The 17848-nt window shown below is 36.8% G+C and overlaps 1 protein-coding gene across 3 annotated transcripts in view; it reads left to right on the top strand.

The window, feature by feature from the left end:
- LRMDA (leucine rich melanocyte differentiation associated) overlaps positions 1–17848 on the top strand; it is a 644658-nt gene that overhangs the window by 436611 nt on the left and 190199 nt on the right. The window lies entirely within an intron of this gene.

Below are 17848 nucleotides of genomic sequence, written 5' to 3' on the forward strand. Positions count from 1 at the left end.
TACTCTAACTACATAGAAGGCTTTCCTGATAACAACATATTTGTGCAAATACATGTTTTTGTAATTCCTGCTTACCAAAACAGATCTAAGATTCAGAATTGGTAAATGCAGAAGCAAACAAGAGAGTGTCTGAATTCTGCAGTTGGTGCTGTGAACTTGCATAGACAACCGAACAGGTTTAGCTACAGAATATGAATAACTGGATTAAAAACAAACTAAAAGTTTTGATCAGGCAGGCAGTTTTGATGATTACAAGCAGCATTGTAACATTGTTACAGGACTTGCAGTAAAAATAAAATAAAAATTGCTTATTCAGCTTGTTAAACCCATGAGACTAATAAGTGGTGAGACAGAAACTTACTTTTCCTTAACTTCTGAGCAGTTGTAATCTTGCTTTGCTTGTATTTCCAGCTGAGAAAAAGCAAATAAAAGTCGTCAGTGTGAGCCTCAGCCAGTGAATCCAACTTCTCAGCAGGATTTATTAGGTGCAGTATAGCAGGAGTAATACAGGTATATGACATTTTTTGGGGTGGACAGGATAAGTTCCTTTCTGTCTGTAATGCATTGTGTAAGCACATTAGATTTTTGTTTAGAGAGGGAAACTGGTGAAAATCATAAAACTAACACACACTGATCAATATGAAATAGAATTTCATACAATATTGCTTTGAGTGAAAAGAATATATATTACAAAGGCAGTTTAAAGAGACAGCAATTCCCAGTCAGTGGGGGCAAGAGATTTCGGTGTGGGAGAAACACTTGCTTCTTCCTTTGCCATCAACCTGCTATATGACCTTGAATAGGATACTTAAATCTGCTCTTTATGCCATTTTTCTGTCTGTCTTGTCAAGTTAGATTGTGCACTGTTCAAGGCAGGGCCCATGTGCTGTGATTCTGAGAAGCCCAGTGCTGGCATTGCCTGACCTTGAATGAAAGTGCATCGGTGTTGCTCCAACATGAGTGAAGAGCAAGGTGTCTCCAGCTAATAGGCACTGTTGCTGTTATGTATGAGATCAGTAGCAATCATTTAAAAAAAAATTAAAAAGGAGCACCAGCTATGGGAAAGTCATGCCTAATTTCTAGGCTTATAGTTGCTAAGCTATAAAAATATCACCTTTGTTTGATTTCTGTGCTCCTTTGTCCTTCTGTGCAGCCGTCCTTCATTTTGCTACTCTAACTGCTAGGGAAGCTGATATTCCTTGCTAGGAAGCGTCAAGCTTATGAATTTTTATGAAAGCACTTGCTTTTATCCAGCTTCGTGGACGGTGTTTTAGGGTACAGCTTCCCATAGTTATCTTTCTACTTTCTTGTATGCCTTCCCCTCCTCCCTGCTCCCCAAGCCTGCATCCCATTCTCTGTGGTAAGCTGGTCCTTAAAGCTGTCTGAAATGGATTTTAAAAAAACCAAAAAGATGTCCCTACTTTGTTTTTAAGTATGTTATTTCTTCTTAGTGCTGAGCTGCTTTTTTGTTTTTGTTATTTTGTTTGACAGGCTGCTTGTAGATAGAGCAGTTCTCCATAAGGGATTGAAATCATACATCAAATCTATTGTTTTATATGTAAGCCACTTGAGAACAATGAAAGCAGTTGCTGGAACCCAAATACCATTACAAATAGATTTATTGTAGTATGTTTTCTCCCACCTTTTTCTAGAAGTTATTACTTTAATCTTAAGAATTTATGTAAGTATGCTTGTAGCTTTTATATGCTTTATGCATTCACTTTTGAGACTTTTTAGCTATTTACTGGCATGGTGTTTAAAACAAGTGTTATCAAGGAAATAATTTCAGCTTTACATCATTTTTTTTATATTTCCCTCTGAATGCTACATATAAAATAGCCAGATGGTAATATAAAAGAGTTATAGTAAATGTCATGGAAACTTATCTTCACAATGCCCTTTAGCTTGGTGTGTTCATCTCAACCTACAAACATCAAGAAGAGATAAAGATGTAATATCCCTTTGTCACAAAATTATATAAAATTTCAATGTCTCCAAATTTTAAATGCCTTTAAGAAAAAACTTATTAGAAATATATGCAATTAAAGTGATTCCAGCTTTTGTAAAAGAGCAGAAATGCTTTTAAACTGCTCTTTCCACCTCAACTAGAACAAAGCTATGTTGTATTGAAAATATTTCCCGAACTGTAGTTATGACAAGCTAGATCAGATGTTCCTAAGAGAATACAGATTTTTCTGCCATTTTAATATCAGCCTAAATCAGATCTCAAAGGGCAGAAAGTTATTTACATATTAATGACCCAGAACTTAATACACTCAATAGACATCAAAATAAAACAACATATTTCATTTACAGCAATATCTTAAATGCTTTAGTCATCATACTGGGCGAACTAGTCTTGATAGTTTGTTGTTTTTGGGTTTTTTTTTTCTCATGGTTTCAGGGGATGAAAGATTGCCAGTTACTCTGGAAATGTATTTGAGTTCACTGTGTTGATAGGTGAAAAAACTGCTGATTAGACAGCTTTTATAAAAAGTGTTGTGATTCCACAGCATTTCTCACACTTTCCCAGTCACAATAGCCATATGTATTAAGATGGTGTCAAATGGAGTTGTTAGTGATCTTAATTTGTTTTATGTGAGTGATTGGATGAAATGTAAATGTAATATTGATAAAGCTGACAATGCAATGGAAATGTGGCATTCTGGTTGAGTATTCAGCTGATGACCAGAAGTACTGATAAATGCTAGGTTGTGAAGCCATGCTTGTCCTTGTTAAGGACACAGGATTCATAAACCCCTCTGAGTTGCCACGTAGAGGAGGTGCTTACATTATTTCATGTCATAGCTTCCTACAGATGAACATGAAGAAATTAAAGTAAATATATCTCTGGAAAAAATATCAGTAATGAACAAATGAAGGAAAAAAACATGAAAACAAATTAAGGAGACAAAAAAAGCCAAAATTGTAGCTGTGTTGAGCTAGTCTGGTAATCAAAATATTGTGATTGAGCAGTGAGTAGTTTCCTGCTGTCTAGGACAGTCTTTTCTTAGTGAGAATGACACAGAACTAATTGTTGAATTTCTGAAATGTGTTTGTTGGGGGGAAAAATGTGGATGTAGTTGTCATGTGGCACTGTTAAAGTTTGCTGAAGTGATGTCAGTGTCTCAGTTTTGGAGTTAAATGACCCTTTTGAAATCTATGATTTATATTTTAGTAAACATTTACAAACGAGTGAAATACAGTTTCACTCCAACCTTACAGCCAAGTTTCACCACTTTTTCCCTTAAACCTTTGTCTTTAAGACTAACCTTTCCATATCTCTCCTACCTTAAATATTATTCTTAAATATCTTCTACTTTAATATTGCTGATGAGGTGTTGTTTCTGTCTGATGGTAATACCAGCCTATTTGCAATGTTCTTTGGAAGTAAGGAAAGATAAAACCTCCACTTTTGGCCCAGTGTCTTCACAGCAGGTGTGAAATGCTTCTTCACTACTGGTTTTGTGCACATTTTCTCTCAAGACCATCAAAATGGACACAAGGAAATTATAGTAGATCTTTTAATGAATGATGGGATTGCTGATGTCAGACCTTTGCATGGGTGTGAATCAGTGGATTCCTGTTTAGTTAACCCTGACACAGCTTTTTAGGCATTAATCCTTTACACGGAAATTTTCGTGCATGCCTTTGTTCTCCTGTGGTTGGGTGATAAGTGTTCTAGCCAATCTTACAGAAATTTAGCTGATTCTTTTTGACTTTGCATTTTTTAAATTTCCTTTTTATTCTTTTATTTCCATAAGAAAAACAGCACAAAGGCTTGTCTGTGTAGAGAAAGGGAGGAATAATGTTTCCTGTTTTCTTCTTAATACCTAGAAAATAGTGGACATAGCACTTTGGAACCTAAGCTCCCATTTGATTTCCAATATATAACAGAATTTGAAATTTTGACTTCCTGGTCAAGAACCTCAACTGGTTGCCTTGTGGCCATAGAATATTCCTAAAAAATTGACAATGTAGATGTAGAGGCAAAATGCAGAGGTTATTACTTTTACATATATATGAAGAACAGTTTAAAAAAAAGAAAATAGAAGTCTGAAAGAATGATGCATGAGAAAAATGAACATGTAAACAGCATTTTCTGTTTTACTTTATTGCAAATATGAATAAATATGTATTCAAACTACCATTCTCTTTTAACTGGTCAAGAGATATATTTTACTTTTTCAAGAAAATTTGGATTGAGCATAGGTTCTCTTACTTAACATGATCACTTTCATGGAAGCAACTCTGTGTTTCTGCCAGCATAGTGGTTTTTTCATTTAGTTCTTTAAGTCTCTCCAGTTTCTCCTCTAGAGAGTTGCAGAACCCAACATCCTAAATCCATTGTCTCTTTATTGTGATGCATGCAAATAGAGCAGTTTTAACTTTCCAATCTAAAGTATAAAAAAAATTGGATTCCACATTTGAAGTGGAATGAAAATGATGCATAGAGCAGTAGATCATTTTATAGGCTACTGTTCTATTTTATGGAATGATAAATAATGATGTAAAGTATGTTTTCCTTTCCATGTTTAAACTGTTCAGTGTACATAACTGAATTTAAAGTAAATTCAGAAATGACTGCTCAGCCTTGCTGTAGTTCTTGGAGAGCTCCTTTATTCTTAGTGTCTTTTCTAATAAATAAGCTGCTTTGAATAGAGCTTCTCACTTAGATCTTAAATTTTAACTGGACTTTGGCAGGTTTAAATTTAATCTGGACACTGTAGGGGTCTATAATGTCACTCTTTGCCTGCTGTTTCCAGCGACTGATTTCTCACTCCTATTCCCCAGCCATTTTATGTAACTTCCTTTCAGGAGCCAGCTATGCTGTATGAACTGACAGACTAATTTCTTTATTTATATAAACTTGTGCTTGGTCTGGCTGGGGTGGAGCTCGGGTTTAGAGTTGGGTTTTTTTTTTATTTTGTGACTGAAGCAGTGGTGATAGCACGCCAATAATTCGGCTGTGGCTGAACAGTGCTTGCACAGCACCAAGGCTTTCTCTCTTTGCCAGACAAACAGGCTAGGAGTGGGCAGGGCATTGAAAGGGGAAGAGCTAGAACTACATTTTAAAATTAAATCTGTCCCATCAATTAATCTAATTAATCTGTAAATTCTGCCTTGCTTGTTTCAACATGTGCTGTTAGTTCAAATCAAATATTTTTTAAAGTAATGTTTGCTTTGCAGGTAATGCATCAGAAAAGAAGGAAAGGCAATTTCAGTATTTTTATTTTTGTTTATGGACCTTGCCTTGTATTACCTTATTACTTTGCCTTCCTCTCTTTTTCTCATTGTGGTGACTCAAGTTAGCACAAATTTCTTTTTTTTGTGGTTAGCAAACTCAAAATGGAGGCTATAGATCAATAGAGACTGTCAAGAGATTACTAAATAAACAATTTTCACTTTTTGTGTTATTTTATGAGAGGGTAGTTGAAAATATAAACCTTTTGAAGTATTGAGAATTGATGCTTAGATTAATTCTTTGATATTGGTATTGCCTAGCCTTTTTAAGAAGGGCATTATTTGGTTTATCCACATATACATGACAGTATTGTGATAGAATAAATTAGCAGCAGCATTCTTTGGGCATTTGAAAACAACCCAACTCCCTTCACTGGACACAGTGAGTCTCTCATGAGATCTTTTAACCCTTGTGACTTGCTGTTTGTGAGATGCATGCCTGAGTTAACAAGAATAAATGTATGTGGCTAAGAAACAGTTTCACTTGTTCCAGAGATCTGAGTGCTTGACAGTGTAGATGTGGCCTAAATGTCTTGGTTTTCACTTTATTTTATTTCCTCTTAGACTGTGTGTCACACTTGGTTATCATTTTTAAAGCTTCAGCTGCGGGAGAGTGATACTGGTGTGAGAATGATGTCACAGCATGAAAAATCCAGAGAGGCTTTTCCCGTCTAAGTACACCTCGCTGGCAGGGATATAGACTGGGTGACCTCATGTGTCTGCTTTGCCTCTGCCTTCCACGATTCTGTGAGAGATAGGGCAGCCCAGGAGATCAGCATGGGTTTATTGACAGGTGCAGAAAGACAAGGCACTCCACATACCTGCACATCCCACATGGGATGGATGGGGGCACGTGGCACCTCCCTGCAGACATCACACCTGAGCACTGTCAGATTCCTGATTTCCCTCCTCCTGCTGGCTCCCCAGGAAAATACAACTTTGGCTATTGAAGCTGATATCTTTTAGTTACTCAGATGATCAGTTTTCATTGCATTCCTAAAGCAGGAACAGTGTGTGGACACGTGTGAGAACTGATTCAGAACACTTTTATGTTGTCTCTCACCTCTTAGGACATTTGGAGAAGAAGCCTAAACTTTCCCACCCCCACATTTCAAATTTTATAGGCATTATCCATTAAAATAAGATCTGCCCAGCTTCTGATACTTAATGATGGGCTAAGAACTTGAAACTTGTTAGACTCAGACTAAAATTCTACAGATGTTTTAGCTAAGATGTATCCAGAACCTAAAGCAGTTAGACTTATTCATGTTTAATTGGGTATCTGGTTTGCAATTGTGATTATTTCTAAAAATATATCATAGTAAAGAAAATAAGTACTTTAACTCTCAAAAATGTTATTACATTATTTTCTTGGAAATAATAATTTTTTAATTCTTTAAATAAAACATGTTGAAACTCAGGAGAGTTTGGGCACACCAAGGAAGAGAGTCTTTGGTAAATTCATTGGTAAATTCTCTTTAGCCTTTTTTGAATGCCATTGGTAAATTCAAAAACTTCTTGCAGTGTATAGACTGGTCCCGATGTAACAGCAGCATGCAAGTTGCCTTTATAACTCTGGATTGCCTTATTTTTGAAAATGTTGATATTTCTCAAAAAACAGAGTTTCAGTTCTTTTTGAATGGAGTTTGAAGTTTTCATTTGTCACTTGGGAGGTGTGTAGTTGATTAGGATAAAGTTTAGATATTGTTGAGATGGCAAATATTTGATGGAAGTGAAAGTAGAAGCCTGAACAAGTTTGCTCTCACAGAGGAAGATGAGGGGTTTTGGCAGAAAACATGGAATGCATTCTGTGCATGATCTCACCTTAACTTTTGAGCATGTTCAGTTTTCAGGTCTTCAAGCAGTTTCTTAAAAGGGGCTTTCATTGCTGACAAAAAAGTATCAGTTATGGGTGTGTTGCAGTACATTAGGAAGATAAATTTCTTCTTCAACTTATTTTCTTAGACATTGTAGTGAAGCATACAAAAAGAAGCTTTGCAGTAGAGGATGGATGAGAGGATAGCATGGTATGGAGAAAAAAGTGTGGACGGGAAACTTTTTTGTATATTAGTGCTGATTTCAGAGGATAACAATACCTTTACTTAAAATATAACATTCAGTTAAAAGCCTCTGTAGAACAGTTGTATTTATCTAATAAGTTGTATATCAGTATGGAAAGAGAAAAGAATTTCTATGTACATTTCAGGGATATGCAATATTGAATCCATAGCAACAAAGAAGAAGCTCTTATGCTCATTTGTCAGTAACAACAAAATATTTACATATGGTGTTGTCTTGTTAGAAGATTTGGCTGCATATGGGACATTACTTATGGACTTGTGCACTTATGACATTATAAGCTGGATAAAAAGTTCTTTATCTTACTATGGTGCTTGTTCATGTGTTTTCAGAGTTTTTATTTTTATGCTTTATTTTTAACATTTTCTCTACTTTGCTATGTATCTTACTTTATTAGAGGTTTATTACGATGGTTGAATACATTGGGCAGGTGATGAAAGGAAATAGACTAGGTAAACTACTTGTTTTGTTTGAAAAAAAAAATTAAAATCTCTACAAATCTCTACTTAACAAAAGAAAAGACAAGATAACTCAAATTAAAGTGTTTATTTAAATTGTTCTTATTAAATCTGACTTGAAAATGGATAAGCAATAATGGTGCTGGACTATTGTGTTTATCAACTTTATTGCAGAGCTGTTGATTCAGAAATCATAGTCATTTATAGAGGATATCAGGTGTTTGTAGTAACTTGTGGAGAGTAACTGGGAATGCTCATTAGCTCATTTAAAAAGAAAAAAGCGAGTATAATTTGCTTTAAATTTAAAATCCATCACAATTTTTTTTAAATCTGAAATGTGTCTGTCTAAGATGTAGCCATTTGAAGGGACGGATAAGGCCTGTCAAGCGACTTCTCCTGTGTTAGTGCTTCATCTGCTTTGTTTGACATCTCTAAACAACTCTTTAAAAATGTCAATTTTGGCATGCTCCACAAAGGAGGACTGAAGGGTGTTGTTTAAGTTATTTGGGCCTTCTCTGTTCTTCTTTCTGTGGCACAAAAATGGGCATTTTTTTTCTATGGCTTTCCCCCCAACAAATGTGTGTTTTAGCCTCAAATGACCCTGGCATCTTAACATGTCAGAGTGTTAATAAAGCACCGAGGCTGTCATAATGTGGGGTTAAATAAAGTCTTCATGAGCTGTCTATTAAGCTGATTTTTTGTTTGTCACTTTCTGTAGTTTCTTTATGGATGCAGCTTGTCTTGGTTTGTGGGCAGCCAAGCAAACGGGCTTTGTCTTTGTTCAGTGCTCTGTTTAATTCTCCCCCTCATTCATTAATCATCCCTTTGACTATTTATACCAGTGGCAAGTATAGCTAACACACTTAACGTTTTCTTTTGTCTCAGTGGCACTCTTTGTGCAGGCCAGAGGAGGGCTAATTATTAACTGTAAAGTGACATTAAAAACCCGTAGATAAGCATACAAATGCTGCATCCACTGAAATGCAGGGGTTTTTTTGTTGGTTTTTTTTCTTTAACATTCAAGTGCTTGTGGCCAAATGAGTTTTTCTTGCTCTGTATAGCTGGGAGTTCACAGTAGCACTGCCAATGTCTAGATAATTAATGAAGAAGCTCTGTTACACCCAGAGAGTCTGCCAGTGTCAGGTTTTTTAGTTTCATCTCTGGACAGCTTAGTTGGGTATTTTGTACCTTATCAGGCAGAAGCAGGGATTTAAATTGCTGCTATTTAGTTGGAGGCAGTTCCTCTTCCCTTTAAAGGTCCCAATCCTGTGTTTATTAGTATTCTGTATACACAAGTCTTGGAATGCATTTTTTGTTTTGACTTCTTATGATGGGAAAGATTTTAGCATTTTCTTTCTGGCCTCCTTCTATTTATCAAGTTGTCTTGAAATTACAACTTTGGGGTTTTTTTTTTAAACTCTGACAGTGATTGCACCTTTCTTGCTTACTCAAAGTCTTTCTGACTCTCTTTCTTGTCACTCATGATTTCATGATATCAGCACAATAATTACTCTGGAATGACCTCTTTGAAAAGATAATATTTAGAAAAGGTATATGTTCTAGCTCTTTGGAAGAAATCTAGTTGTCACAGGATATTTTGGTTTTTTTACTGTAGTGTCTGCCTCCTTCCATCCCTTGCTGTAGGTTTGCAACCAGATTTTTTGTTTTTCTGTGCCTTGAAAATAAAGTGCTGCTCTGTGAGGTGGGTTCAGAGAGATTACTGCAGGATTTACATAGTGTTGCAATCAGCTGCTAACTTGTTAAGTATAAATGACTTTTCCTTTGACTGATGTTGCAACCAGAGACATGTGTTCATAATTCATAATCACGAACACAACACTTAGATGAGGCCTGAAGCTGCAGCTTGATCCTTTCAATGGGTGAAACAGTTTGGTCCAGCAGCGATCCACTGAACACAGCTTGAGCATTTCTGTCTTGTGTCACAGCTGACATTTCTCTGGCTCTCAGCATGACCAAAAATCCTACTGAGTTTAACGTAAAGCATACTATCCACTGAGATAGGTCTTTGATAACAGAGCTAGGAAGAGGTTATGCTCTATCATTCAGGCCTGTGTATAAGTGAATAAGCCTATTACTTCACTCTATTGTTATTGCCAAATGGAATGTCTTTCAAAAAATTTCGAACGAGTGATAACACGGTGAGGGTATCACAGGGCAGGCTGCTTTTAGCTGGCTTAGGCAGATTGCAGCTCCAGCTAAAACACTAGATCAATAGTTAGATTGCTTTCTGCATGTCTCAGTTAGGAAATTGGGATGTTGATTACAGAGAATCCTTACTTGAGATGAAATTGAGAGTGGTGGGAAAATCTTGTTTGAAAGAAGTGTGGTGGTACAGTAGAGTGTGCTGCAGAAATACCTTTGTATTTGTTTTTTGTGCTCTTTAACTGCATAGGTTTTTAACATTTAAAAATGAACCACTTCATAATGTCGTGGGGTTTTTTTGGTTTTTGTTTTTAAGAACAAAGATAACTCTGGTAGCTCACTCTATTTTCCTGTTTTCACATGCACTAGGTACAACTCTCTCTTATCCAGCTTAATAAGTCAGTGTGAATGAGTTTTGCCATGGTATTACAGAAGAATATTTACTTTTTCAGAGTAAACTTCAAGTACTTTAATTCTTATTATTTTGCCAGACTGAATGTTCATATATTTCATAACTATTTTCTGTAGCAAGACCCTGAAAATACGAGTTCTTATTAAATATGTGTGCTTTCCTGGCATGATGAATCAAATTAGTCTTCAGGTAGATAAGTGTGTCTTGCTACAAGAAAGCAAAGTTTATTGACTTTTCATTAAGGTTTTGAGTATGTAGTTTATACAAGACTGGGGCTTTCTTTCAGGTAGACAGTCAGCAGCCCAATAACAAAAGTGAGGTTGGTAACTTTGATATTTTAATATGCTAAGAGATAAAATCTCTGCAGAAAGAGACGTAAGGACAATTAATTCATCAAACCAGAACAAAAAAGTCTGCAGTACCTCAGCCTATGGCATGCACAGGCAATCTCTTAGATGAGATCATACCAGCTTTGTGGTACTTGGCTCATTAACAGACACCCCTTACTTTTAGCAAGGTGACAGTTTGAAATAATACTACCATTTCTTTTTTTCTGGAAGGTGTTTGTTGATAATAATCTTATGGAAGTATGCAGAATTGTAGCTAGGAGACACTGTGAAATGCTGCTGGACTTCTGGCATCAGAAGATGCTGGGATTTGGTTGTAAAAATGTGGAGGTGATCAAATGCAGACCTGATCTTCTCAGATGGAGGAAAGCTGTAATGATATAATAGATAAAAATGACCGTAATCATGGAGTTGAAGGAGCAGTATGGGATACTGAGGTTTTTTTCTGTGACATTGTTCTGTTCTACTGACATCTCTGCAAGTCTTTCTAGTTGAGGAAGGTCTGTATTAACAGATTTATTATGTTTATTCATTTAAATGTGCTATGTGTTATGAATGTGTTATGAATTCCTTCATTTCTTGTATACTTCATTTTCTTAGTTGTATTCATTGCATCAATACCACTACACAATATTGGCATTTCTGTACACTAAGAAAGCTGTCTTAAGAGAGAGATGAGTCCATAACTCAAGTTACATCACACTGAATCCTCAGTGCTATGGTGAATAAATTTTTTTTAAAATGCAATCATTCTAATATGTCACCTTTTTCCCGAAGTGTTTCTCTCACAGAGAACATTCTTCATGTTAAAAATATTTACGATGTGTTTTTAAAAAATAAATAACAATGATTTACACAATGTCAGCAGATGCACCCTGGACATCCCCTGGTGTAATCAAGAGTGTCGACTCTTGTGACCCAAGGGTGACAGTTTTGATCAGTTTTGCTTTACAGTTCTCTCATCCTATGGAAGTGTGAGGCAACACTTATGATTACCCAAGAGCCACCAGATAACAGCTACATGCACACACATGTACAGGCAGAATATTTAAAATAATTGCCAAGTGCCACGATTAGGACTTCCACAGATTTTTGTCAGAGGTTTATACTAATTTTTCATTGGAGTGGTGTATTTTATGTCTGACTCAAAAACTACAGATAGTCTGGTGTTCAGGAACTGTGTTGGAAAGCTTGGGTGAATTGTTTCCATTTCACATTTCTGCCTTTGACCTGCTATGTAGCCTTGGGCAAATAATTTAATCACTGTCTGCCTGTTTCCTTTCTTTTTTTTTTTTTTTTTCCTTGTCTGCTCAGTTCATAACTTTCAAAACTGTTTTCTAATCCTTAACATGAGTAAACAATAAATTTATATAAAATATTATATCTTCTCAGTTGCATTATTATAAATATTGCTGAGGGTTGATACATTTAAATGTTGTAAAACCATTCTTTTCTGTAATTATTTTTGTACTTCTTACAGAGGTCATAATTAGAAACTTAAATTTTCTTTGATGCTTTGTTACCAAAAAGGTATAGTTAAAAGGTTTTTTATCTTAAAGACTCTAGACTGGACTGGATTATCAAGGAAATGGAATCTCATCTTTCAGCCTTGAGAAACTGTTGAGATAGAAACACACACACCTGTGTAAGAGAAGAGGAAAAAGCAAGGAAAATAAGGACACTTCTCAAATGTTTGATTCCAAAAAGAGAGTATGTATGAGAAGATTGGAAGGAGGAATATAAAAGAAAGATTTTGTCCAAGTGTTATGTATCTCCACTTAAATGAATAAACAATGAGAACACCGGGGAAATTATGTTTTCTTTTCTTTGAAAAGTGTTTTTTTCTTCTGGTTCTTACTGAGTGTAACCCTACTTTATGGGGTAGGCAAATCCTAAGCACTGAGTACTTGCAGGATTGTTTTCCTTCTCTGTATAATATAATTTTTATTTATTTATGTATTTATTTTAAGCCACTTTTAAAATTTGCAGCTGTTCACAGAGTGCACTGGGACTTTTATGTCTTTTCTATAAAATTAAGCCTTCCTTTCTTTATATGCTTTCACAATTCAGAGCCACACAGCCTTTATAGTATGGAAGTTATTTTTATTTCTCATGCTGTTTGTCCCAGTTCTCTTCAAAAACAGTAGGAATGGGATTGAGTATATAAAGGATTAGCAGGTCACCATTTATGTCCAAATTAGTACAAGGAAGAAATACAGAAACAAAAAATCTAACTAGAAAGTAATTTCAGCTTTAAGATTTCTTATTTGTTGAGTTGAGGTCACAATGCATGCCTTTCTAAAAATTGGGAAAAGGTGAGTGGACTAGATTTCACTTGTCACACAAAGTTATAGTTATTAATTTCTGCTAGTTGTATATGGATGCTCTTTAGTTTAATTTAAAATCTTGAGTCTCGAAAAGATTAAGTCCAGAAAGCAATTACATAACTATCCTTTGGTTTTATTTTCTATGTTTAGTCCTGCAATATTCTTTGTTGTTGAATAGTCATCTTTCCAGTTTTTTAAGGGTCATCATCTAGAAGGAGTCTCTGCAAGTCACTCATCTGAGTTCAGGGGGAATAATCTAGGCATTAGCATTCCCTAGTTTATGGTAATTATTCTTTCATTCTATCATTTTGTTCATGTTTAGAACAAGTGCATAAATGCGATTGTTGATAGAGGAGTAAAACTGAAAGCTTGCTGACTGGTCCCCTGATGTACATATCAAGGACTCTGTTAATTGTGCGTACATGGCAGGTAGATCTGTGTCTCCTTGTAATACTGTCAAAGAAAGATAACTGCAGCTTTATGTTTAATCTGTGTTATGTGTGTTGGGTTGCTTGTTGATGGGATGGGTATTAGAATTTTTAATTCCATACGTTAAGTCAGAGAAATGAGATGTTTACTTTAAATACTATTATCTCAATTGTTCTTGTTGAGTGCTGCAAATTTGAGAAGTCTGAAAAAAAAGTGGCTACCTGTGCAGACACAGAGTAAAAATATAGCAATAATATTACTAGTTAATTTTACTGTAAAGTTCCAATGTGTGGATCTGGATTTAATCATGAAACATTATTGATTTTAAAGCTTATTGAATGAAAGGGACTTTCTAGAGCTGAAGACAGTTTTCTGTTTCAGAGAAGCTTATGGTCAGGAGAGAAGAAGAAAAGTGCAATTGGTCAGGTAGGTCTGAGAAGAACTGACCATAGTACTTAGTAATTGTGGAAAGAAAAAGGGAAAATTTATTGTGTGTTGAGCTGCACAGCCCAAGAATCCAGTTTTTAGAAGGTTTTAAGTGAGTTAAGATTACATCTGTAAATTTGGTATTTTTCAGAAATAATTATTGGTTTAACTTGCTGGATTTCTGTCAGTTCCCAAAGAAAAGGGGAAATGTGTGGATATGAAGCTGGGGCAGAGTGAGGACTGCAGCCCAAGACACATTTGTCTTTCTGGGCTGGTAGTGCACATGGGCTGCTCATGCCCAGCCCCTCGTGCAGCAGCACTCCAAAATCCTTCTTGGCAGGGCCACTCTCATTCTGTTGTTGAGTAATTCAGCCTTCTCCTTATCCATTGTTGCCAGCTTGCCAACATTGTTTATCTTCTTTGACCTTCCTTTTTCTGGTTCGCATATCTATAGAAGCCCTTCTTATTATTCTTTGCATTCCTTGCCTGGTTCAGTTCCAGCTTCACCCATCCCTACAAAACTGAGCATTGTGCCTTTACTCTTCCCAGGGTGCCTGTCTGCTCCCACTCTCTGTGCATTTGCTCCTTTCCCTTTAGTTTGACCAGCAGGTCCTTACTCATCCATGCCTCTCTTGCCTTCCTTGCCCCAATCCTTGCACCTGGGATTGCCAGCACTTGCACTCTCTGGAAGATTTCCTTAATCTGCCAGCTCTGTTCCACTTGTTCTTTCCTGAGGGCAAGTCCTACTGACAATCTCCTTGAAGAGCTAGAAGTTTTCTCTCCTAAAGCTCAGAGGCCTAACCTTACTCCTCCCTTGACCCACATCCCTCAGGACAGCAATCTCCAGCTCCAGCTGCTCCAGTGCACCCAGTGTGCCTCCAGTCCTGAGTTCCCTGAGGAGGTCGCTGTGTTGGTTCCCAGCAGATGCAGTGCTGCATCCCCTCTGCTAAGGCTCTTACCTGCCTCATCTGCACACCTTTTGAATGCTTCCAGGCATGGTGATTCCAGTGCTTCCCTGGACAGCCTGCCCAAATGCTTGACAACTCTTTCAGTAAGAATATTTTCCTAATATTCAATCTAAAACTTTCCTGGTGCAACTTGAGGCCATTTTCTGTTGTACTGTCCCTTGTTACATGGGAGGAGGGACTGGCCCTCACCTTGCTCCAACCTCCCTTCAGGGAGCTGTAGGGAGTGCTGAGGTCCCTGCTGAGCCTCCTTTTCTCCAGGTTAAACACCCCCAGCTCCCTCAGCCGTGCCTGAAGCACTGGTGTGTATCGTGTGTCATTGCTGGGCAGGTATCAGTGTGATACCATGGTTATAGAAGTGCATGTGTAACCATCATAGATATCCCATTATCATCTTCTGACCATTTCTATCTTTTTCTTTTCCTATAAGGTGATTATGGATTATGGATGTCTTCAGCTAAAATCATTCTTGGTTGTAAAAACTCATGGCATTTGTAAAATAGAGAAATAAATTACTTTGACATTGGATCACATCTGGTTTTCCAGTTTTGCTGCTTATTCACTTGTCTTCATACTGAAGTAGAGAAGAGGAAAACAAAAATAATTTTTATACCCCATCTCTGTATTTTATCATTGCAGGGGATGGCAGAGGCTTACAATTGTAGGGAAAAGGACTGGCCACTAATAATTTGTTACCAAAAGTATGGTGAGAAATATCATTCTGTAGCAGCCAACAGATTTCACCTGGTGTCTGTTTTCACAAACCCCAAAAGACACATCTTTAAGGGAGAATGCTGTTAGCCAGTGCAGATTGAACATCTTCATCAGCAGTGTGAATGGAGGCCTGTTGTGTAATTGAGACACATGTGGCTGTGTCAGCAGGTGATGGCAGACAGACACACCTGAATGACAGTGTGACAGCGAGCAGAGACAGGGGGCCCCATCTAGCCACTCTTACTGCCGGAGTGATGAGCGCACAGGAACACAGTCTGTGAATTATCAGCAGGCCAGAATGAGATGAGGCTTAGGGAGGGCTGCCAGACAGTTTGCAATGTGCTACACATTTCTTTCAGCAGTTACTATTTTGCTATGCATAGCCCCTTGCTATTAAGCAGACAGAACAGCTCATATCCTGTGGACGGATGATAGATATGTCATATCACTGAAAAATTGTTTGTCTTCCACAGGTGTATGGGATGCCTTTTAAAGCAGACAGAGCACATGACACTTTTCAACACTCTTTTCGATACTGATTTGGCATTCAGGGTCTATCAAAGGAGAAATCTTTCACATGCAATTATGACAGAAAATAAAGGTGATGAAGTGTTGTATACAAAGAATGGAGAGAGATCAAAGGGCTGTAATGAAAACTGATTACAATAAAAGAGCTGCTTCAGCCCTGAGAACTCCACAGAACTGCTTGGGGCATGACAACACACACACACACACTTGCATGCACAAAGGAGAAGATGTAGATAAAACCACAGACACTAATTCATAGGAATAAATGAGGAATACTATATAGCTGCTTGCTTGGATATCACAAGGCACATTAAGACACTGGAGTAGTGTAAAGTGACCATTCTAACAGGGGAGAGTCTGATTGCATCCTTCTGTAAAACTTTCTTTACTGTAGTACAGAAGTTTTGTAAATTTATAACTTCTGATAAGATTGTAGGATAGATGACTGTTTTCAATTCTTCTATTGTTTTCCTGATTAATCTCCTGGGGATTGCACACAGAATAAGTCACTCATTCAGGTTTAAATATTAGCAAGGACACTGTTTAGTACTGTTAGTTGCATAGAAATGAAGAAATTAATCAAGTTTACTCATCTATCCTTTTGACTCCTGTTCTGATTTAAAGCCTATTCAAATGACTTTACATTGACTTCACTACGTCTTTCCCAAATTCCTGAGCTGAGTTTTGAAACCATTCATTGGCCAGTTTCTGTTAAGTGCCAAGCAATTTTGTTTCCTTACAAATTTAGAGACCATTATGCTAAGTACCTTTCACATGTTTCAAAAAGCCTTGTGTGATTGAGTGCAAACCAGAATTATTTATTTACTTGTTTTTAATACTTGTGTTCTTTAATAACTTGCCAATGTCTTTGTAGTGAAAGACCTATCATTTTACACAAGGTAAAGAATTGACAGTCTTTGCAGCTGTGTTGTTTCGAATTTTTATGTTCTGCCAAGATTCCTCATAAATAGTGAGCTTAGCTTCAAACCCAGAAGGAAGAAATACTTTTGAAAACTCTGCAGAGCTTGCCTTTTTTCCCCCACTTATATTCTGAATGAACAATTTTAGTTTTAGTCCCAAAGCAGAGTGTTACCTTGAGCAACATTGACTCAAACCACTTATTTTTGCTAACAGTTTAAAAAGTGATTTAGCTCCTTGACTTGTGTGAAATAAGAACATTTCATTGTTTGAAAACTCAGCTACAAAACCAGAAATGTTACCCACAGTGCTGATGAAATTTCAGCTAAATCCAGAGAAGCAGCTTACTGGTTCTAATATCTTTCCAAGGACTGTCTTTTCTTCTCAAAAGTCTGTTCTGTCTCTGTGAACATAAGACATACCACCACTTAGGGCAATATATTTTGCCCACAACTTAGTATTTAAAAATGCTGTCTCACATAATAAGCAAAACTGCTTTCTCTTATGTCATTCAAAAGGGCTTTGTCAGGGCTTTGGTGCATCCCAGAATCAACATTCAAAACGTATTTAGAAATGTTCTTCTGTAAAGTGTTAAAAGACCTGACAATATTTCTGCTATATTAAACACCTATTAGTGTGTTCTAATGATTGTTGGCCATATCAGAGCCTTTTTTTTTCCTTTCCTACAGTTAATTTCCTGCTGAGAAATGCAACTGTTAGAATATCAGATTTGAACTCTGCTTACTGTGGTTCCTCTCCTTCTCTCTCAGGCAGTGTTCCTTTCTTTGTATCACTGTCAAAGACAAGAAAACCTCACTCTAGAAAGGTCAATTTTCAG

The sequence above is a fragment of the Catharus ustulatus genome, chromosome 8, assembly GCF_009819885.2.
Source record: "Catharus ustulatus isolate bCatUst1 chromosome 8, bCatUst1.pri.v2, whole genome shotgun sequence".
Classification (NCBI taxonomy): Eukaryota; Metazoa; Chordata; class Aves; order Passeriformes; family Turdidae; genus Catharus; species Catharus ustulatus.